This window comes from Mus musculus, chromosome 17 (assembly GCF_000001635.26).
Source record: "Mus musculus strain C57BL/6J chromosome 17, GRCm38.p6 C57BL/6J".
NCBI classification, from domain to species: Eukaryota; Metazoa; Chordata; class Mammalia; order Rodentia; family Muridae; genus Mus; species Mus musculus.
This window is the reverse complement of record NC_000083.6, coordinates 13,509,007-13,532,511: the sequence shown is the minus strand read 5'-3', so window position 1 is coordinate 13,532,511 and position 23,505 is coordinate 13,509,007. Positions and strand designations below refer to the sequence as shown.

General features: G+C 45.9%; 1 long non-coding RNA gene and 2 pseudogenes across 3 annotated transcripts in view; 1 reads left to right on the top strand and 2 right to left on the bottom strand.

Annotated features, from left to right (window-relative positions):
- The window catches only part of 2700054A10Rik (RIKEN cDNA 2700054A10 gene), a 67,074-nt gene that overhangs the window by 21,583 nt on the left and 21,986 nt on the right, over positions 1–23,505 (top strand). The gene's annotated exons all lie outside the window — the stretch shown is intronic.
- On the bottom strand, positions 4,078–11,056 carry Smok4a (sperm motility kinase 4A; annotated as a pseudogene). Its single transcript, NR_030763.1, has 3 exons — positions 10,639–11,056; positions 4,822–6,407; positions 4,078–4,391 (listed from the first exon to the last, which is right to left on the bottom strand). The product of NR_030763.1 is annotated as a sperm motility kinase 4A (transcript).
- On the bottom strand, positions 13,638–15,788 carry Gm8603 (predicted gene 8603; annotated as a pseudogene).

The window sequence follows — 23,505 nt, the reverse complement described above, 5'->3', positions numbered from 1 at the left end:
TCCCTAACTGGTTCTCTTGACATCGGACATCTCCGTGACATTGGACTGGTGACTCTCTCTTCACCAACCGTAGAATGGGTATCATCAGCAAAGCCCACTGTTCTTACTGAGTAGGAGAAGTGGCATCAGGTGGTGTCAGGGAGGGGGATAGGACACGGACACAGAAAGAGAGAGAGTGTTCTCCAGGAGATGCCTAGACTCCACACAGCTGGACAGCACCATGGGCTATGCTGGCGATTGCCAGTGTCCCTTTCCCAGCCACAGCCAGAATGCACACACCCACACCAGTTTATGTCCAACCTGGGCTCACCTGTGTCTGGATCAGCCCTTGGCAGGCACCCCTGAGATGGACTGAAATGTCAGGCTCCTTCCAACCCTGCCTCAGTGAAGGGATGCCTCCCTCGGCCAGGTTGTTGCCTCTAGGGCTCAGGGAAGTCCTTCACACAGCAGTTCCCGTTCTCATTTGGGTTCCTGCTTCACGGAGGATGCTACATCAAGGCCTGCCTCTGTTGGGCCAAGTGGGGCGGGCAACCCATAGACTAATGAAAGCTGCCCTTCCCTCGCCTGTCATTCCCTCAGAGCCTCAGCTGTGCAGACAGGAAAGCTTCATCACTGAGGAAACTCACACAAACAGTCTAGGTTCACTTGTTCTTAGCTGACTTGAAAATCGCTGATCATATATGAGTCGGTGTGTGTGTGCGCGCATGCCAGATGTGAGTATGGAAGGATGGGTTAAGCCTATGTGTGATTGAGTGTGAAAAAGGCCATGGACACCTATTCCTTATCATGCCCATCCCTACATTGGGAGAGGTGGGTGGCTGATATGTACGTCTAGGTGACTTCCCTCCCTGGGTCCACAGTTGCAGGCAAACTTCAGCTGCTCTTCATTGGTTACCAAGGATACTGTCAGGGCGTGATTACCCCAAGCAGTGACTCTGGACTCCGTAAGATCCAGGAACGTGACATCTAGCACCATGCTTGGTTCTGTGCGGGGATGGTGAGACGCACAGTTGGCACAGGTATAGGGACTAGCTTCAGTCTTGGAGGCTCCAGCCACAGGTTACGAGCCCTCAGAGAATAACCTACAAGCCCTGATTCCTACACTGAGTGTTGGTGAGATGCCAGGAGGTACAAGGGCATTTAGTCTTGCCTTTAAGGGTCTCAAGACCTTTGTGAAGGATGGACACAACATCTTGACCAGACGGTGACAAGACAAAAAGTACTGTCTACCCACACAGCCAGGGCTGCTGACAGAAACTGGAACATGGGAGGAAACAAAATAATGATGGAGCAGTTTTCACCTGATAGATACAATCCTCAACTGGGTGGCACTGAGGGCTGGATTGTAAATTTATAGCGAAAGGGAGCCTTCAGACTCCCAGAACACAAGTAGGGCTCCACTTGCTTTCTCCCTTAAGGGGCCTCATCCAGTGGCTACCATACTGTTCCTACCCCTGGGCTTTGACACTGATTGGCATAAAGGACCTATTTAATGGTGGTGGCAGATCTCTGGTGGCCACCTAAGCCAAGCCTCTACCAATTCTACACGCAGTCCTAACCCCATGTCCTATCTGACTCTGATCTGAGTTTCCCTCTGTGACCTTACTTAAGCTAGAAATTGAAGTCCTAAGGTGTAGTCAGTTGCAACCTGCTCTGACCTTCCTGGCCGGGGGTGGGGGGGGGTGGGGATGGGGGGATGGGTAGACAACTACTCTAGTCTTTTTGGTGGGGTCCACCCCACATCTTGTTCACTACCTTTTTGGTCGGCATCTTGTCTGCTGTGTAACCTTTCAGCAACATCTGCTGTTTGCCTACCTCTTTGTGTCTCTGTCCATTTATAAATAGGTGTCCTTAAGTACAGACTTACGTCAAGCATTCTAGTGTTTGTGTGTGGGGTGCAGCAGGTGCTCAGAATATTGTATTAGCCGTAGCATCCGAAGCAGGCACTGCCCACTCCCCTAAGCACATCCCTCTTATTTTCCCTGTGGGCGATGGTAGTGATGTTGATGGGATTGTGCCCTGTGATGATAGACAGAATTCAGCCCTGGTGGCATAAGCACTTTACATGCCAGTTATGAATTTGAAGTATGCTCTCTTCTTATCGACATGGGATCACACTGTGTAGCCCATACTGGTCTCAAACTCATGACCCTCATACCACAGCCTTAGAAATATTGGAATGAGAGTCTTACAAATTGAGATGAGGGGTCTTATAGATCCTACAGAAGTTCCTGTTTTGAGAACTTCCCATCTTTTACACAGCTGTTAGCAGAGGTGGGCCTTTGTAAGGGGAAATGGCTTAGCTCATTTATGAACACAGGGCTTAATGGCAAGAGAGGGAACATTTATAAAAACAAATTTTTTTCTTTCCTTGGTCTGGCTATTGTGAAGCAAACAAGTTTGTTTTACCAGGTACTTCCTGCTGTGAGGCTCTGCTATCCAGAGCTTTTGTCCCCGCCAGCAAGAACACACTCAGGACAACCGGAATCTTCTGCGGCCAAGCTTTATTGCTTACTTCTCAGGAAGACCCCGAACTGGGAAAATGGTGCTGCTTATATAGCCCTCAGTGTGACATTTCAGCACCTGATGTGGCGTGACAGCTCCTGATTCGTTGCTCGCCCATCACCCCATTACTACACCGCGAGATGGGCAGTGACTAGGCGTGAGTTCACTCTTGCACTTGCGCATAAGGCTTGTTTACTAGTTAGGCGCAGTGGAAGCCAGCGCCATCTTATAATGGCGATTGCTCGTGGCACGCACGTGATTGCTTGCGGCACGGCTCTCCACACTCTGCCTCATCATAGACCTAACTCATGGAAATAGCCACCCATGGGCTGTGAACTCAGAAACAGTGAGCCAGAAGGAAACTTTTCTTTATCACATGATTAGCTTGCATATTTTGTTACAGCAATGGAAATCTAATGTGGAGCAATGGCGCTAATGCTGGAGTGTCCCTGATGGCACATGGTTCAGACACCTTTGCTCTATGTTTCTGGGAAGCATTTGGAGAAGTTTGGAGATGCATTCTGCTGGAGAACTGGGCAGTGTTCTAATGGAGCAAATTGACGTTGTGATGGAGACTTGACAAGAATAAAAGGACTGAGGATTCTGACAGGAGGCAGACTAGAGGGCACTCCTAGTGTAATATATCCTGGAAAACAACACACACACACATGCACACATGCATGCACACTTGTGCATACACACACACATGCATACACACATGCATGCACACATACACATGTGTCACACATCTGTCCCTTGAGAGCTCCTGAGGCTGAATCTAAATGCGTAAAGAGTGCAGCTTAGAGAGGGGCATTTCCTGGAGAGACTGGTGCCATAAAGAAGCCAAGAGCTTTATACCAGGACAACTGGAAAGATGTTGTGAGAGCAGTTCAGGAACCTGAGACCCCTCCATCAGAGTGACAGGTGAACATAAGAACAGCTTCAGTGTCTGTGAGATGAGGGTGTCCTGGCACAGGTAATCTGTCAGGTATGATAGGGTTTGGGGTTGGCATTGTTAGGTGATGTCCCTGTGGCAGAACACATCTGGTCTGTGTCAGTAGAGCTTGTCCTCTCACAGAGAACATCTCTTCTTCTTTCTCTCAACACACATCTTCCTTCTGACCCCGATTTGACTTGTTCAGTGAAGGACACTTGCCTGTGATAAAACATAGGAGAACTAAAGAGGAAAATGTCACGACAGTGAGAGTGAACACCTTCTATGATACAATTATTGTCAGGATTGACCTGTGGCTCCTACAACCCTGGGATCCAACTCATGCCACATCTGCAGGAATTCACAGTTACCGTGCTTGCCTCTGTGGAAGTGGGTCAAGCTGATGGTATCTAATATTCTCTCTGGTCCTTCTGATCATGCTGCTGGGTCCAGAAGGACCCAAAGTCCACACCCAGCTTCTAGACTTCCCCACTTCGGGTACCTGAAAGCTTGGTCCCTTCAAAGGCACTTTTAATGATCTGGTGGTTTGGGGTGTGAAGTTGATCTACCTGGGGCTTTGGAACACCACAGGAACATTTTTCCTATGTAAAGAAGAGGCAGGAAAACCTCCGAGGTCATCTTTTACAAACATCTATTTTATTCTCAGAGCAGGAGTCTGATTATGACACTGGGTAGGCAGAGGGCCTTCTGTCTCTACCAGCTTTAGACAGGCTTTCAGCCCCTGCTCTGAATGGTGATCCCTGAGGCCATCTGGGATTTCATCATTTGCTTTCTTCCCCCTGGCTGGACCCGGGGCTCTGAGTGAAGCACGCTGAACCCAGAACATGATGCCTTTCCACAAGGTTCCCTTTTGCAGGACAATGTCTATACATGGGTCCTTTCCAATATTATAACTGTCGAATCATAGCATCCGGCATCCTCTGGTGATCTTCTAAAATGCCAAAGCACACGTGAGAGGGACTCTGAGAACCTCAGCTGCACAGGGCATCTCTCCAGCTGGGGTTACCCTGTTTCACACTGCTTCCCCAAGTTGCCTCCTCCTGTCTGAACCTCTTCCCCTCATCTCCTAGCTCCCACCACATACCACCTTCTCCTCCCTCAGCATCTCCTCCTCTTTCTTCTCCTACTTCCTCCCCCTAGCATGGTCCTCCTCCTTGTTCAACGTGCAGGATACACACAGGAGATAACTTCTGGGATGCTAGATCTGTTGGCAGGTTCAATTTAACCATTATCCCAAGGTGTCTAGACCTAGCTTCCCCATGCATTGCACCATATACATATACATATACATATACATAAGTATAATCTGCCAGTTGACACAGACATTAGTAACATAGATACATTCAAATACAGAATTGTACCTGGGCCGTGCCAGATGCTCTTTCTCCTGACACCCTTCCTGTGTCTTATTTTTTTGGGGAGACTTTGCTCTGCCCCAGGTGAGATGTCTCTTTTGATGGGATACAGCAACAGAGCTTCCTCATCGCATTTCCTATCTTCCTAGTCCAGCCCTTGATGCCTCTGGGCCAGCCTCTGCTGCGGACAGGCTTATCCTCTGCTTAGGCACTGGTGTGGCCTTCTGTACTCTCATCGATGCTGTTTGGATGGATTGTGCAAAAATTTGAGTAAATGCAGGGAACACTCCTAGTACGGGTGTGTGTTTGGTCCATTGTGGGTGTTGTGTGGATCGGCCTGCCTAGAACACCGGGCCAACTGAAACTTCTGTCTCTTTTCTTACTAGTACTCTTGCCACAGACAGACACTTGCCTATTGGCAGATAAGCTGAGACCTGTGGGTTCAGTCTCTCTCCTCCGAAGTCCGAGATGGGAAGTAGGAGTATCAACAAGGGAAGGGAATGGGGTCAGCGATGGATTCATGGGCTGAGCCCGGATTGGCCTGTCACATTCCTTAAGAATCTGTTTTTTCAGTAGACAATAAGATGCCATGGTTTCGTTGAATTTTCTCTGACGTAACGAATCTTCAATTTCTTGAGCTCGGAACCCGATATATCCCATTGCTTTTACAATCGCAGGGTCTGGCTTGAGGGATATCTGTTCTTCACAAGGATCTGGGAACACCCCTGAGCCTTCTGTGACCCAGGGATGCACCATAACTTCAGCAACAGTGGGCCTAAGTTCGGGGTTGTCCGTCATTAAAAGTCTAATCAGGTCTTGGAGCTCTACTGACAGTCTACAGGGAACAGAACACTTTCCTGCAACAATTTGCTTTCGCAGCTTTTCTATGCTGGCAGCATCAAACAGAATCTTTCCAGTTACCATAAAATACAGCACAACTCCAAGACCCCACACATCGATCTTGCGCATATCATAGGGTCTGCTAAGGAGCACCTCAGGGGTACTAAATGGGTAATTCTCACAGAATAAGTTGAGTTTTTGCGCTGGCTTCTCTTGGGTGCCGAGTCCAAAATCAATGATCTTCACTTTCCCATCTTTTTCTACCATAATATTGTCAGGTGTCAGGTCCCTGTGAACTATACCCTGGTTGTGGCAGTAGTTCACAGCACTTAAGAGCTGCTTGAATAATGGGCATGCTTCATCCTCCTGCAGGTAGCCAGCATTTTGGATGTGTTGGTAAAGTGATTTACCCTCGCACAACTCCATAATGAGGTATAATTTCTTCTTGGTCTCGATGACTTGAAGGAGAGAGATGATATTCGGATGATCGGTCATCATCAGTAACTCTGCCTCAGACATGACAGGGTTGAACCAACACTCCCTCTTTACAATCACTTTGACAGCCACGTGGGTGCCTGTGAGGCGGTGCTGGGCCAGCTTCACCTGGGCGCAGCCTCCCTGGCCGATAGTCTCTAGCATTTCATATTGAGCATGAAATTTCTCCATGTCAGAGAAAGGGGGCTTGGATCTGAGCTTTTCTGATTTCTCTTGACTCCCAGAGCCCACTTGAGGTAACAAAGTATAAATGCTACCTAAGGGGGCGGGGAGAAATAAAGGGAAGAAAGAAAGGTAAGATAAAAATTAAAATAGTGAAAAATAAGCAAAACAGAAAACTAAAACCCAGCAAAAATAATAACAGCAGAAACCCAGAAAAGCAAAACCACACACAAAGCCAAGAAAATCCAAATTAAAAAACCTAGCTGCAAGTCCCTAGGAGAGAGGGGCACAGCTCAGCAACACTAAGAAGAAATATTACTAAGTGAGGAGCCAGTGTGTTGGCGCACACCTTTAATCCCCCCACTCGGGAGGCCGAGGCAGGTGGATTTCTGAGTTTGGGGCCAGCCTGGTCTACAGAGTGAATTCCAGGGCAGCCAGAGCTATACAGAGAAATCCTGTATCAAAAAACAAACAAACAAACAAAAAAAAACCTACCAGGAAATATATAAATGATTAGTATAACAAACTCATCAAAACTTCTAGAATATACAAAGAACTTAAAAAAAAAAATGGAGAAAAGAACCCAGTGGTTAATTGGGAATAATTGGGATAGGGATCTGAAGAGGGTTTTCTCAGAAGAAGTGGAAACGGCTGAAAATGATTATATATATATATATATATCTGTCCGGGACATTAAAACTAATACTAGCTTAAGATTTTATCTTATTACAATCAGATGGCTAAGGCACCAATGCTGGTGCAGGTGGATGTGGGGCATGGAAACACTCATGTAAGTTGTCCATGGGAGGATATAAGCTGGTGTGGCCACTGTATTTATTAGTACAACTCTCATATCTCAGAGAAATTACATTTATTAGTAACTCTCATATCTCAGAGAAATTTCCTTGTGCGATGATTCCGAAACTCACAAGTGGTCAAAGACTAGAGAGTAAGTGTTAACAAAGTGCTCAAAAACTGGGCTGTCTACATTGTACCCTCTTCTCCTTCCTTCCTCCCTCCTTCCTTTTCTCCCTCCAGGGCTCAGGGACTATCACAGAAAAAGGGAATAGAGAGATTGTAAGAATCAGCCATTGGGAAGGGCCAGAGCAAAATATTATCTTCTTGATATGACAAGACCAGTGCACCCATGAATTCACAATAGCTGTGGCCTCCAGCCTGAAATCTGCCCCAAATCAAGCATTGCACCCTGACTAACCCATCCCGGAAACATTGACAGTTGATGACATCCAGAAAAGAGAGTCATTCCTCCTTAAAGATGTGGCCCTGGTAGATCAACCACACTCCAGTGGATGCCCCACACTCATGAACAGATGACAGCAGGTTATTAAAATAGGACATGAATTTTGTGGGTTGTGGGAGTGACTGTGGGGCTGCATCTGGCATGAGTGAGGGAAGGGCAGGGGTTGACTAGGATCCAGATATATTTAATGGATATCTGAAGTTCTCAAAAAATATTATAACTCTTAAAAACCATAAAAAAGCTGGGCAGTGGTGGCCCAAACTTTGATCCCAGCATTTGGGAGGCAGAGGCAGGCAGATTTCTGAGTTTGAGACCAGCCTGTCCTACAGAGTCAGTTCCAGAAGAGCCAGGGCTACACATAGAAACCCTGTCTCAAAAAACAAAAAACAAACAAACAAACAAACAAAAAACAAAAAGAAAAAGAAAAACAAAACAAAATAAAATATTAACGCCCCCAAAAAGCCAAAATGGAAACAACAAAAATTGCAATGAATAAGATAATCTAAAAGAACGAAAGTCAGAAAGCCAAAACTGGCACAAAATTTCACCAAATGTTAAACATAATAAAAACAAAAGAGAATTTCAAACAAAACCCTCAATTAACAGTGAAAGCCAAAAACCAGCCAAGCAAAGAAACCAGAAAATAAAATCCAAAGCATATAAGGTTAAGACTCAAATAAGCCCCAGGGTGGTGGCACACACCTTTTGTCCCAGCACTGAGGAAGCAGAGGCAGGTGGATCTCTAAATTTAAGGCCAGCCTGGTCTACAGAGCTAGTCCGAGGACATCCAGGGCTACACATAAAAAAACAAACAAACAAACAAACAAAAAAACCCTGTCTCAGGAAAAAATATCAACAAAAAACAAAACAAAACCCTCTAATATCCACAGACTGGGTAGCTAGTTCAGCAAAACACAAGGACCAACTTTCAGTCTTTTGAAACCCTGTGTAAAAACAGTCAACCGAGTAATTTTAATTTCAGATTTTGAAGTGGGTCAAAGACCTCAACATAAAACCAGACACAAGGTCTAATAGGACAGAAAGTGGGGGATATCCTAGAACTCATCAGCCCAGGAGACAACTTCCTGAACAGAACACCAATGGATCAGGCACTAGGATCAACAATAAGTGGGACCACATGAAACTGCAAGTTTCTGTATACAAAGGACATTGTCATTAGGACAAAACAGACTATAGATTGGGAACGAGTCCTCACTGTCCTACAGCTGATAGAGGGCTGATATCCAAAATATATAAAGAAATCAAAAGGAAGCTAACATTAAAAAACCCCAAAACACAAAACAAACAAACAAACAACATCAAAAACCCAAGCAACCCAATCAAACAAATTGGGCATAGAACAAAACAAGAGAATCCACAACTGAGGAATCTTGAATTGCTGAGAAGCACTTAAAGAAATGTTCAATATACTTAGTCATCAGAGAAATACAAAACAAATGATTCTGAAATTCCATCTTACACCCATCAGAATGGCTAAGATCTAAAACCCAAGTGATGTCACTGCTGGTGAGGATGTGAAGCAAGGGTAACTCTTCTCCATTGCTGGTGGGAGCACAAACTTGTACAACTACTCTGGAAATCAATTTGTCTCTTTCTTAGAAAATCAGGAATAGTTCTTCCTGAAAGACCCAGCTATACCACTCCCAGACATATACCCAAAACAAGAAACTTCCTCAAGCATTTTCATAGCAGCCTAATTCATGACAGCCAGAAACTTGAAACAACCCAGATGTCCCTCAACTGAACAATGGACAAAGAAAATGTTGTTCATTTACACACTTGAGAACTATTCAGCTATGAAAAACAAAGGCATCATGAAATTTGCAGGCCAATGGATGGAACTTGAAAATATCATCCTGAGTGAGGTAACCCAGACCCAGTAAGACAACCATGGTATGTGTTCACTTATAAGTGGGTATTAACTATAAAGTACAGAATAGCCATGCTATAATCAACAGACTCAAGGATGCTAAATAACAAGGATGACCCAAGAGAGCATGCTTGAATCCCATTCAAAAGGGGAAATGAAATAGAGTTGGATGGAAGGAGGGAACTGAGGGGGAGAGGTGTGGAGGAGGGGAACAAGGGTAGTGATAGGTGTGGGGATAGCACGGGGAGGGCCAGAAGAAGGGTGGATGTGGGGGATGCATCTGTGGGATGAGTTGGAGACTTGGCAGGGATGGGGTTGGGGGAGACTCTAGGGAGCCTATGAGAGTAATGCTAGCTGAGACTTCTAGCAGCTGGGGTTGGAGAGACTGAAGTGGCCATCTCCTGTAGCCAGGCAGCATTTCCAGTAGGGGGAGGGAGGCACTAACCAACCCACAAAACCTTCAACCCAAAATTTGTCCCACCTATAAGTTGTTCAGATTGAGGGAACGGCCAACCAATAACGTGCCCAACTTGAGACCCACCCCATGGGAGAGAACACTGTTAATGATGCTCTGACTTGCAGACAGGACCTAACTGTCTTCTGAGAGGCTTCATCTAGCAGCTGATGGACACAGATGCAGAAATCCAGAGTCAAACACTAGGTGGAGCTTGGGGAGTCTTGTGGAAGAGTGGGAATAGAACTGAGCAAACCAGAGGGGTCAATACACCACTAGAAGACCTACAGTGTCAACTAACTTGGGCATATGGAAGCTCACAGAGACTGAACCACCAACCAAAAAACATGCAGGGCTGGTCCTAGGCCCCCTATGTATTTGTAGTAGATGTACAGCTTAGTCTTCATTTGGGTCCCCTAGCAACTGGGGCAGAGTCTGTCTCTGACTCTGTTACCTGCCTTTGGATATCTTTCCCTTAGCTGGGCTGTCTTTTCTGACCTCAGTGGGAGAGGATAGGCTTAGTCCTGCTAGGATTAGATGTCCCAGGGCATGTTGGCACATAAGGAGTCAGCCTCCCTTTCTCTGAGAAGGGGAGGGAATTATAGGAGGAGGGGCATGTGAGGTGGAAATAGGAGAACAGGATGGAGGGGGGCTATGATAGTAATGTAAAGTGAATAAATAAGAATAAAAAAGTCTTAAAAAATAAAGTAGATGGCTTACCTTAGAAACAATGGCCAAGCTGACTGATGGCCTAAACACAACAGGTGTTCTCACACCTACAACATGTGCACCTACACACGCTCTTGTGCACACACACAGTCTTACACACTCACGTACAAACACACAGGTGCTCTTAACAGTCACCCACAGTTATACACACACAAACACACACAGACACACACACACAAACCCAAAGGTACTCACGAGACGCAAATAAACTTAAAACACAACTCACACACACAAGCTCCTCCCAAGCACACACTGATCTACACACACACACACACAAGCTCACACACAAACCAATCAAACACAAAATCCACACACAGCTCACTAGATACAAGGAAATCACAAAGGGCAGCACCTACTCCACCAACTCCACCAAACTCCACCAACTCCACCAACTCCTCTCAACACACTCAAAGAAATCTAGGTGTGGCCACAGCTTAACCCTGCTGGCTGGGGCGCATCATAGTCGCTCCTCATGTGGTCATATCAGGACCTGTCCTGGCAGGGCTGGGAGGGACTCAAGGCTCTGGCTTAAGTGGGCTATGGAGACTGACATTAGGCTTTTAGAAATCAAAACCTCTAGGCCGTGCTGATATCCTTAGGTCTCTGGTTTGAATGTTTGCTGTGCCTCCTGCTTTAAAGTCCTCATGTCTTCACTCTGTGTGTCACCTTTGCATTCCAACTGATGGGTCCAGGATGATGCCACCACTTAACATAAAAAAAAAAAAAAGTTCCTACTCATTAAGACCTAGGTGGCTGCTGCCTTTCTGACATTACTGTAGCCATTTCATTTTATACCTGTAGCCAGCCATCTTAAATTATTACAGAGGACCTTTCTCATGCCCAGCTAACCATTAACTGCATATCCCATTAAGCTTTATGCTTTGGTGTTCTTGCAAACTCCCCCGACCCTTGCCCTCCTTTAGGGCCAATCATAATAACTAAGGTCAGTTAGAATTGCTTTGTACAGTTAGCAAAAATAAGGTTGGACTTGAACCAGCCACCCAACTGCCTGGCAAGACTTCCTGCACCTGTGTGTGAGCTTTTATGGTTGCCGTGAGCTCCTGTGGTTTTTGCCTTTTATAAGCAACCCTTGGGAAACAGGGTTGCAGTCTAAACTTCTGAGTCTGATCTGCATCCCTGATCAATCAGTCCCAGGGTATATGTTCAATAAACTAACCCTGCTTGACTGAGATGGCTGAGTGGTTTGTGGGGTGATTCCTGGACCCCAACTCTGCTCATGAAATATAATAGGGCAGCTTATTACCACCTGTGAGGATGACAGAAAGAGGCGTTTCTCATAATTTCCAAGGTTTTGGATTCTCATCAAAAACATGGGAGGGGCCTTAGGGGATAGACAAGTGGTTAGAACACCTGCCCTGCAAAGAGGGAGGGCCTGAGATTGAATGCATGTGGACACTGAGCACACACTTGCAATATCAGAGCTCCTAGGAAGCACGGAAAGCATTAGAGACAGGAAAATGTCTGGGAGCTTGTGGGCCAGATACCTTGGCATATGTAGTCTCAAACCACACACCTAGTTTCAAACAAAGTAGAAGGTAAAATCTGAGAAAAATGTCCTCTACCCTCCACACACATCATGGGACATATCCATGACCATGTACATACAAACTTTTCCATTTTATCTCTCCCCTCCCTCCCTCCCTCCCTCCCTTTCTCTACCCACCTCTCTAACCCGCTCCCCCGACCACCACACACACACACACACACACACACACACACACACACACACACACACACCACACACACACACCTGGCCCAGTCATCACACACAGAGGTTTCCATTATGTATAGAAAACCAAGTCCATGCTGTGTGCAGGGCTCACTTTACACTCTAAGGTCCAAAGGTGGAGCAGTCACATGCGAGGACCAGAAGCTCTGTGGAAACCGTGAACAGATTACCTGTGCTGCTGACACACTTGAAACAGACTCTGAACCACAGTCAGCTCACAGAACCCATGCTGCTGTGTTATTCCTGAGCACCCAGTGTACTTGGAATCTAACTATTGAGCGATGATTTGCTCAAACCCTGAAAGGGCCTCTGCTTTTCAGAGTACAAAGTGTAGCTCTTTCCTTTTGAAGACTCTCTTCTGGAGTTTTGAGTCAATTGTTGAGGAACCACATATCTGCAGACAGTATGACTGGGAGGAAAGATCCTCATATGTGGACTTAATTGCCAGGCCTGAGAGCAGAAAAGAAAACCTGCCACCACTAGTCACTGTTGCTCAGCTTCTGACATTGCAGTTTAGATCAGGTGCCCTGGAGCCCTCCCTAGCCTGAGTCAGTGATCTCAACTTCAAGTCCCTGCTTCCTGGTTTGTAGTATCAATCACAGAACAGTTTCAGACCAGGGAAGCTCTGAACATCATGTAGACCTTGCTTTCCACATTTGAGGGGGACTGTTTATTACAAGACTAGGCTAGGGCTGGAATCCAAACTCCCTTCTCCCTTGAGGCCAAGGGACATTGATATTTAAATAACTCCAGGCTCTCTGATCTTACATAGGCAGAGACCCTGGGATGCAACACATGCCACATCTGCAGGAATTCACAGGTTGACTGGGCTTGCCTCTGTGGAAGTGGGTCAAGCTGATGGTATCTAATGTTCTCTCTGGTCCTTCTGATCATGCTGCTGGGTCCAGAAGTACCCAAAGTCCACACCCAGCTTCTACATTCCCCCACTTCAGGAACCTGAATGCTTGGTCCCTTCAAAGGCACTTCAAAGGTAGTTTGGGGTGTGATGTTATTCTACCTGGGGATTTTGAACACCACAGGAACATTTTTCCATTGTAAACAAGAGGCAGGAAAACCTCCGAGGTCATCTTTCACAAACATCTATTTTATTCTTAGAGCAGGAGTCTGATTATGACCCTGGGTAGGCAGAGGGGCTTTTGTCTCTACCAGCTTTGGACAGGCTTTCAGCCCCTGCTCGGAATGGTGATCCCGGAGACCATCTGGGATTTCATCATTTGCTTTCTTCCCTCTGGCTGGACCCAGAACATGATGCCTTTCCACAAGGTTCCCTTTTGCAGGTCCATGTCTATACATGGGTCCTTTCCAATATTATAACTGTTGAATCATAGCATCCGGCATCCTCTGGTGATCTTCTAAAATGCCAAAGCACACGTGAGAGGGACTCTGAGAACCTCAGCTGCACAGGGCATCTCTCCAGCTGGGGTTACCCTGTTTCATACTGCTCCCCCAAGTTGCCTCCTCCTGTCTGAACCTATTTCCCCCATCTCCTAGCTCCCACCACATAACACCCTCTCCTCCCTCAGCATCTCTTCCTCTTCCTTCTCCCACTTCCTCTCCCTAGCATGGTCAGTTCTCCTCCTTGTTCAATGTGCAGGATACACCAGGAGATAGCTTCTGGTATGCTAGCTCTGTTGGCAAGTTCGATTTAACCATTATCCCAAGGTGTCTAGACCTAGCTTCCCCATGCATTGCACCATATACATATACACATTCATAAGTATAATCTGCCAGTTGACACAGACATTAGTAACATAGATACATTCAAATACATAAATGTACCTGGGCCGTGCCGCATGCTCGTTCTCCTGACACCCTTCCTGTGTCTTATTTTTTTGGGGAGACTTTGCTCTGCCCCAGGTGAGATGTCTCTTTTGATGGGATACAGCAACAGAGCTTCCTCATCGCATTTCCTATCTTCCTAGTCCAGCCCTTGATGCCTCTGGGCCAGCCTCTGCTGCGGACAGGCTTATCCTCTGCTTAGGCACTGGTGTGGCCTTCTGTACTCTCATCGATGCTGTTTGGATGGATTGTGCAAAAATTTGAGTAAATGCAGGGAACACTCCTAGTACGGGTGTGTGTTTGGTCCATTGTGGGTGTTGTGTGGATCGGCCTGCCTAGAACACCGGGCCAACTGAAACTTCTGTCTCTTTTCTTACTAGTACTCTTGCCACAGACAGACACTTGCCTATTGGCAGATAAGCTGAGACCTGTGGGTTCAGTCTCTCTCCTCCGAAGTCCGAGATGGGAAGTAGGAGTATCAACAAGGGAAGGGAATGGGGTCAGCGATGGATTCATGGGCTGAGCCCGGATTGGCCTGTCACATTCCTTAAGAATCTGTTTTTTCAGTAGACAATAAGATGCCATGGTTTCGTTGAATTTTCTCTGACGTAACGAATCTTCAATTTCTTGAGCTCGGAACCCGATATATCCCATTGCTTTTACAATCGCAGGGTCTGGCTTGAGGGATATCTGTTCTTCACAAGGATCTGGGAACACCCCTGAGCCTTCTGTGACCCAGGGATGCACCATAACTTCAGCAACAGTGGGCCTAAGTTCGGGGTTGTCCGTCATTAAAAGTCTAATCAGGTCTTGGAGCTCTACTGACAGTCTACAGGGAACAGAACACTTTCCTGCAACAATTTGCTTTCGCAGCTTTTCTATGCTGGCAGCATCAAACAGAATCTTTCCAGTTACCATAAAATACAGCACAACTCCAAGACCCCACACATCGATCTTGCGCATATCATAGGGTCTGCTAAGGAGCACCTCAGGGGTACTAAATGGGTAATTCTCACAGAATAAGTTGAGTTTTTGCGCTGGCTTCTCTTGGGTGCCGAGTCCAAAATCAATGATCTTCACTTTCCCATCTTTTTCTACCATAATATTGTCAGGTGTCAGGTCCCTGTGAACTATACCCTGGTTGTGGCAGTAGTTCACAGCACTTAAGAGCTGCTTGAATAATGGGCATGCTTCATCCTCCTGCAGGTAGCCAGCATTTTGGATGTGTTGGTAAAGTGATTTACCCTCGCACAACTCCATAATGAGGTATAATTTCTTCTTGGTCTCGATGACTTGAAGGAGAGAGATGATATTCGGATGATCGGTCATCATCAGTAACTCTGCCTCAGACATGACAGGGTTGAACCAACACTCCCTCTTTACAATCACTTTGACAGCCACGTGGGTGCCTGTGAGGCGGTGCCGGGCCAGCTTCACCTGGGCGCAGCTTCCCTGGCCGATAGTCTCTAGCATCTCATATTGAGAATGAAATTTCTCCATGTCAGAGAAAGGGGGCTTGGATCTGAGCTTTTCTGACTTCGCTTGACTCCCAGAGCCCACTTGAGGTAACAAAGTATAAATGCTACCTAAGGGGGCGGGGAGAAATAAAGGGAAGAAAGAAAGGTAAGATAAAAATTAAAATAGTGAAAAATAAGCAAAACAGAAAATTAAAACCCAACAAAAAATAATAACAGCAGAAACCCAGAAAAGCAAAACCACACACAAAGCCAAGAAAATCCAAATTAAAAAACCTAGCTGCAAGTCCCTAGGAGAGAGGGGCACAGCTCAGCAACACTAAGAAGAAATATTACTAAGTGAGGAGCCAAGTGTGTTGGCGTACCCCTTTAATCCCCCCACTCGGGAGGCCGAGGCAGGTGGATTTCTGAGTTTGGGGCTAGCCTGGTCTACAGAGTGAATTCCAGGGCAGCCAGAGCTATACAGAGAAATCCTGTATCAAAAAACAAACAAACAAACAAAAAAAAACTCTACCAGGAAATATATAAATGATTAGTATAACAAACTCATCAAAACTTCTAGAATATACAAAGAACTTAAAAAAAAAATGGAGAAAAGAGAAAAGAACCCAGTGGTTAATTGGGAATAATTGGGATAGGGATCTGAAGAGGGTTTTCTCAGAAGAAATGGAAATGGCTGAGAAATGATTTTATATATATATACATATATATATATATATATATATATATATATATATATATATATATATATATAGCCATCAGGGACATGAAAACTAATACTAATTTGAGATTTTATCTTATTACAATCAGATGGCTAAGGCACCAATGCTGGTGTGGGTGGATGTGGGAGATGGAAACACTCATGTAAGTTGTCCATGGGAGGATATAAGCTGGTGTGGCCACTTTATTTATTAGTACAACTCTCATATCACATTTAGTATGGACAATAGAGAAAGAGAAAAAAAAGGAGAAAAAGAAAAAGAAGGAAGGCTTGATTTCAGACTTCAGACTTCCAGAACTGTAAAGGGTAAATTTATGTTGTTTTAAACCACTAAATTTGTTGAGATTTTACAGTAATAGATGCAAGGTTTTGAGTGGTAGTGGTTGGGAAGGACACTGAAGTGGATCACTGGGGAGTGAAGAATTTTTCATGGAAGTTATTAAAGGTGTGGACAGACAGAGGCAGAGGCATGGCTGTGGCTCCAGAGATCTTTCAGGACACAGCACCGGAAACAGACTGTGTGGTGGGTACTTTGAAGAGAGGAAATTAGGGCCTCAGGGCAGAAGGGGGGTTATCTTCTTATGTTTTCTGAAGCTAGGGGATGTCTCACAGTATAAGCCTGCAGCCAGACTTTCTAATTCCTAGGCAGGAGGCAGGGACATTGGTGGGAATAGAATGTCTGGCTTCTAATGTAAGCTTTGATATAAGCTGACTCCTTAGGTGAGAGATCCTGGCACTGGGAACTCTGTTAGCTAGGGGCTCAGTAGGATGCTTGTCAGTATCTACAAAGGAGAGAGAGAGAGATGCAGATATTGGGGCCCGAGGAGCAACTGAGTCTGACATGACATTCTTATCGCAGGAATAAGAAGCTGATACAGTATGCAAAATACTAGAGGATCAACAACAGACTTTGTGGTCAACTAAAGTGAGCACTTAAATATTTTCCTCAGCGTCAGAAAGACCCTAACAAGCCCTCTGTGTCTGTCAGCATAGCACCCTTAGTTGTAACTGTACAAAAAGGAGAGAACAGGATCCAGATGAAGGTGGTGTGCAGGTGATGGAGGGGGGTCCTCTCACTGCCTCCTCTTGAAGGAAGATGAAATATTGTAACTTGTTTAGGAGCCCATGGCCCCGATCTGGGACTGAGAACAAAGCAGAACAAGCCCCCAGGCATGCCAAGGCAGGGCTGTTGATAAGGCATTCCTAAGAACATCTTGGCTGTAAAGATGAAAAGGTATTCAAGGACAAATGGGGCTATATTATCTAAGCTAACACCATCTGGCCGGAATCTCCCCTCAATCCGAGGAAAGGCAGGGTCATCTCATCTAAAGTTCACACCATCTGGCCGGAATCTCCTTTCTGTTACCCCTTGGCGCCGAGTAAAGTCATATACATCAACTGGTTGTTATGTGAACAAAGATAAGCCCCAAGCCCACCGGAACAAAGCTCTGATGCCCCTTTTTGCTGACATGTAATCTTTCTGTTAATGAATCAATCCCGTGCCTTTGTCAAATTCCTTTGCTTCTTTAAAAACCCCTAGCTTACGAGCCTCAGGGCCGACTCCCCTGCCTCCTGCATGAGGTACGTGTCGGCCCAGAGCTCTGCCAATAAAACCTCGTGCGTCTTGCAACAAGAGAGGATTCTTGTGTTCGTGGGTGCTTCCTGTTCCTGGACTAGAGTGGGGGTCTCTAAATTTGGGATCCTACACTCTCACTAAAAAATGACTGTGCAGAATTGCCCTGGGTAGCTAGTGAGTGTGTTTGTGTGTTCCTGTGCTCTTCTCTCTCTCTCTCTCTCTCTCTCTCTCTCTCTCTCTGTCTCTGTCTCTGTGTGTGTAGGGCCCAATCTACCCAGGCTTTGTGTTGACTCCATTTTTCCATTGTTTGACCATTTCTTCTTCCTTCTTCATTTGGAAGATGGAAGCAATACTTCATACCCAGTAGTAATACTGACATGGGAGTCTACTGTAGAGAGTGCCTGAGCCTCCATTGGAGACTGACTTTCAAGCTTCAAGGATCTTTGAATAACCAAATTGAACTCTTCAGTGCGATAGAAAGTGTTGAACTGCTGTGGTGTCTGTCACGTGAGTCTGTGATATTGACCCCTTACTTCCTTAGCTGGTCAAAAATAGCTTAAGCCAGCAGGCTGTTAATGATGGTAATGGTTTTAAGGAGCATGTCCAAACTGGCTTTTTTTTTTCTATGTGGGAGCAGATAAGGAGAAAAAGTTGGCTTGGCTCTCTCTGGTAGTATATATTAAGCTGCCAATACGGACCAAGCCACTTCTAACACTCATCTGCAGGGCTGAAGAGGGTTGAGCCACTGCTGTGGAATCCATTCTTGCTTCTCACTTAGTTTTGTGGCCCATATGCTGATTTCTACTTGGGGTGCCTAGTTTCATAAGATATACACATGGTTTCTAAATGTTCCTAAACAATGACTATTATTTTTGTAGGGCTTGGGACATGCTCAATTGTTTTAGATGCTGGTAAGACATTCTGGGTTTTCTTCATTGTTAGTTCTAGCCCTGGTTTTGATGGCAAGACAGAGTTGGGTGAAATGCCAGCCACTGTAGCATTCCCATAGTTCCCTATGTGCCTCTCTCTCAGTAGGGCACATCAATGACTTCATTAACTTGCAGAGAAACCAAGTTGGCCAGTGTTTTCTCTTCTGACATCTGGAAACCAAGATGGAGTCTTGTATGGAGAAAGTGCTCAAAGGGCCTCAGTCTCTGTTGTCTTAAAATACAGGGAGCTCGCCGGGCATGGTGGTAATCACCTTTAATCACAGCACTCGGGAGGCAGAGGCAGGCAGATTTCTGAGTTCAAGGCCAGCCTGGTCTACAAAGTGAGCTCCAGGACAGCCAGGGCTACACAGAGAAACCCTGTCTCAAAAAAAAAAAAAAAAAAATACAGGGAGCTCAGGTTCTGAGAAAGCAGGAACCCAGCCAGGCAACCTATGCATTACTGAGGAGTCAGGGCAAATGAGATCAATTTGTGGGCTTCAAGAGGGCCCAGCAAGTGGCCCTTTGTCACCTGGCTTCCCCACAGGGAACTCACACTCCTCACAGGGTTTTGCCCAGCCCAGGAAGGACTGTGGCAGAAATGTTGCCTTTGATCTATTAGTCACAAAAAACATCAGAAAAAAGGTAAATCAGTTGTTTGAGGCCTTCTGAAAAAAAGGTCTTCTGACAGTTTCCCCTCCCACAGCTCAGCACAAGCCAGACAGAAGGCTCAGAAGGGAGCTTGCTTTCCAGGGCAGAAACAGGAGGCTAATGATGAGTGAGTTCTTTCCCTCTGGGTTTGAAACAGTGTGCATCACTGTGCCCTGGGGCCAGGCACAGCCAGGTAGAACACTGGGGCATGCCCTGAGACAAGCCAGCAGACAGCACAGGGGATGATGGCAACCCCATTGGAGCTGCCCCAGCTAGCCTGTGTTTTTCTGAAGTCCCTGCATCCTGCAGCGAAGTTAAGCAGGTAGGAGTCCTGTGCACAGGTTTCAGCTATGATAAAGCTCCTTTCCTCTGTCAGAGAGGAATCACATGAGATTCATTGCCTTGAAATACACACCTACAGCCGGTCGTGGTGTTGCACGCCTCTAATCCTAGCACTCGGGAGGCAGAGGCAGGTGAATTTCTGAGTTCGAGGCCAGCCTGGTCTACAGAGTGAGTCAGGACAGCCAGGGCTACACAGAGAAACCTGTTCCAAAAAAAAAAAAAAAAAAAAGAAAAAGGAATAAACATCTACAGCCTGAGAACAACCTACACTGCCACAAATCAAACAAATGCCCAGACTGGCAAAGTCAGGTTTTTCTTCCTTAGAAGAAATTCTTTTGCCAAAGAAATTGCTCAGCATGGTTCAGAAAGCAGGCCTTAGGAGCTAGTGGCCTGGCAGGCTAGAGACCTTCCTTGCTCAGGATTCTTGGCTACAATGAGCCTGCTAGGTTCCAAGTACCTAAGAAAGACTTGAGTTACTGTGGCATGCTGGCACTGACCACACTCACTAAAAAGTATAAAATAGGAAATGGCATTTATTCCTGTGACTGTGTCTGTTGTTTTACTTTCCTCCATGTTCTGACAAAAGCCACTTAAGGATTTGGTTTTGGCTCACAGTTTGGGTCTATAGTCCACCGCAGAAAGGGAAGCATCCATCCATCCATCCATCCATCATCCATCCATCTATCCATCATCCATGGATCATCCATCATCCAGGTTAGGCAGATGCTCACATGCATCCATATGCAGTAAATCAGAGGGAATGAAAGCGAGTACTGAGCTAGCTTTCTCCTTTTTAATTCATCCTAGGGATCCCAAGAAATTCTTAGATGATCTTCCTATCTCTGTTAACTCAGTTTAGGAACTCCTTACAGATATTCCCAGAAGTTTGTTTCCAAGGTGATCCTATATCTCACCCAGGTGGCAAACAGTATTAACCATTACACCCACTAACCATTCATCTATCCACCTATCCATCCATCTATCCATCCATCCATCCATCCATCCATCAGCCATCCATCTATCTATCCATCAGCCATCCAACCATCCATAATCCATCCATCCATCTGTCCATCATCCATTCATCCATTTATCTATCATCCATCGATCTATCTATTCACGTACCCATCAGTCCATCCATCCATCCATCCATCCATCCATCCATCATCCATCCACCCACCTACCCACCCACCTATCAGTCCATCCACCAATCCCCTGATCCATCCATCCTCTATCTAAGCATCTATTACTCAGTCCCTCCCTTCATCCCACTGTCCACCCACCCATCCATTCTCTGCCTTGTTCCAAGAAGGGGCAGACACTTAGTGTTACCAGAATTACTTGATACCTAATAAATAAAGGAAAAAGTTGAGACAGAACAAAATAGGGAACAAAAAGGGAGAAATGGTAAAAAGAAAAGGAAAGCTATGTGAACTCAAGTTGGTTTTTTTATTAGCAATCTTCCATTGAACAGCAGTAAAAACGGAGTCTCCAAAAGACAGTTCTCTACACTTAAAAAAGCAACACGTGGCTAACAATGAATAAGACATGTAACTATGGGTTCATTTTTATTTATTTGTTTTGAGACTGTGTCTCACTATGTAGCCTATGCTAGCCTCAGACTAACAGAGATTCATCTGCCTCTGTCTGCCATGTGTAGGCATTAAAGGGGTGCATCATCGCACCCAGTGATTGTGAGTTAGGAGACATCAGAACCAACATTATCCACAGAAGCTTCTGGCAGTGTGTGACCTATGCCCTGGCTGCCATGGTTCCCTAAGCTGTGTGCCACAGATGAGTTGCTCCATATCCTGTCACTGAGATGAGTTAAAGTTTTTTGGGGGCACCCTTCTAGGTATATAGTCTAGGAGCAGAAAATGTCATCTGCTAGGTCTGGGGCGGGACTCAGCCCCTGACACACACAGCTCCTCCCAAGGAAATGGGGCCTACCCTGCACAGGTAAAGCCAGCATTTGCCTGGGACACAGCAAAGACAGCCAAGGAAGATACACTTTATCAAACATTTGGAGTGGAGAGAATGGAACCAGGGCTTGGGAGAACAGTGTGAGGACCCACTAAGAGGCTAACGAGGGAGATTCAGGATGATGGAGACCTGCTCATGAGCACATGAGCCCCTGAATATGATTCCATGCTCCCTACAAACTCTCAGCTGAGGGAGAGAAGATTTCCCACACTGCTGTAGTCAAGTTGAGCTGCTCTCGTGGCAGTGAGCCCTTCAGTTACACAACTAGGAGTTGACCTCACTCTGCAAGCCTCTGGAGCAGGAGGGATAAGGAAAGGGAATTCCCTTTTGCCTTGGCTGCTTAGGTATGAATCCCCAGGGTTATACTCTGTCTCTGGAGATGTGGCCAATGATCTGCTCCTGGCCCATGTCAGATACCAGCCAGGGAGTGCAGGGGGCTGACACACCTTCCCAGTTGGCTCCTCTCTATATCCAGGGGCTTGACTAGGCTATAATTCTTGTAGAGGAGTATGCCAAGGAGAGAAGTTGTCCTGGTTTGTTTTCCTGTTGTGATAAAAATCCCTTGGCAAAAACAACTCAGGGAACAAAGGGTTTGTTTTAGCTTCAGTTCTAGGTTTGTCTTCCATGGTAAGGAAGTTTGAAAAACTTCATTACAGTGAATTCACAGTCAGGGAGCAAAGAAGGGTGGTGGACAGATGCACACTGCTCCACTTGCATAGTGAATTGACAACCCCAACCATTGAAGCTTCTTTGGAAATGGCTGTCTCTGTCCCAGGCATTGTCCTCCATATCTGAATCAAACATGTTGGGTGAGTGTACAGAGCTTCCTTTGGGCAGAAGGGATGTTTTGAGGGCTTCCTGGGAGTGTGATGGACACTGTTCAGTTGCCATAGGTTGAACCTGGCAGCCTGTGACCCATATATTCACTCACAAGTACATCTAGCACTGTGTGTTCTTAGCAGAACACAGATGAGGTCCCTGTGTTCCTACACATCAAAATTCTACTGGAGGGAGGTCTCTAGGGCATTCGTTACATCTCTCAGGACTGACGCTAGGGGGCTGCTTCTGAGAAAATCCTCCCTTTTCACACTGGCAAATCCAGTTGGCACCTGTGAACATCCAGTCAGTCTGACAGTGCCTGCTCAGGAACCTACAAGGAGCAGCTGGCTTTACAGAAAGGGCTTTCAGAAGCTATGCTGTGGATATAGAGTCAAGGCCATGGTTAGAATCATCCTGATGACCTGGGAGAGTGTGTGCTTCCAGGCGCTGGCATGTCTCCAGAAACCAGCCCTCCTAACACTGCATCCCCATGGCTGGTACTAGCTCTTTTCTGGTTTGTTCATCAAGATCCCGTTAACTGTTATCTGAAGCTATTTATCTCCCAGTAAACATCAACAACTGAGAAAATGGTCAGTTATTGTTGGGTTTTGGATGGTGGTGGCGGGGTAGGGTGTCCAAGAGGAACCCTTAAAGATTACTAGGGATTAAGACACTTATTAGAAGAGCTATTAATTCCATGGACAGGTAGAGAAGCAACAGCATGATGGAGTCTCCAGAGAGAGAGAGAGAGAGAGAGAGAGAGAGAGAGAGAGAGAGAGAGAGAGAGAGAAATCAGAGTCCATAAGGCAGAAGAAGAC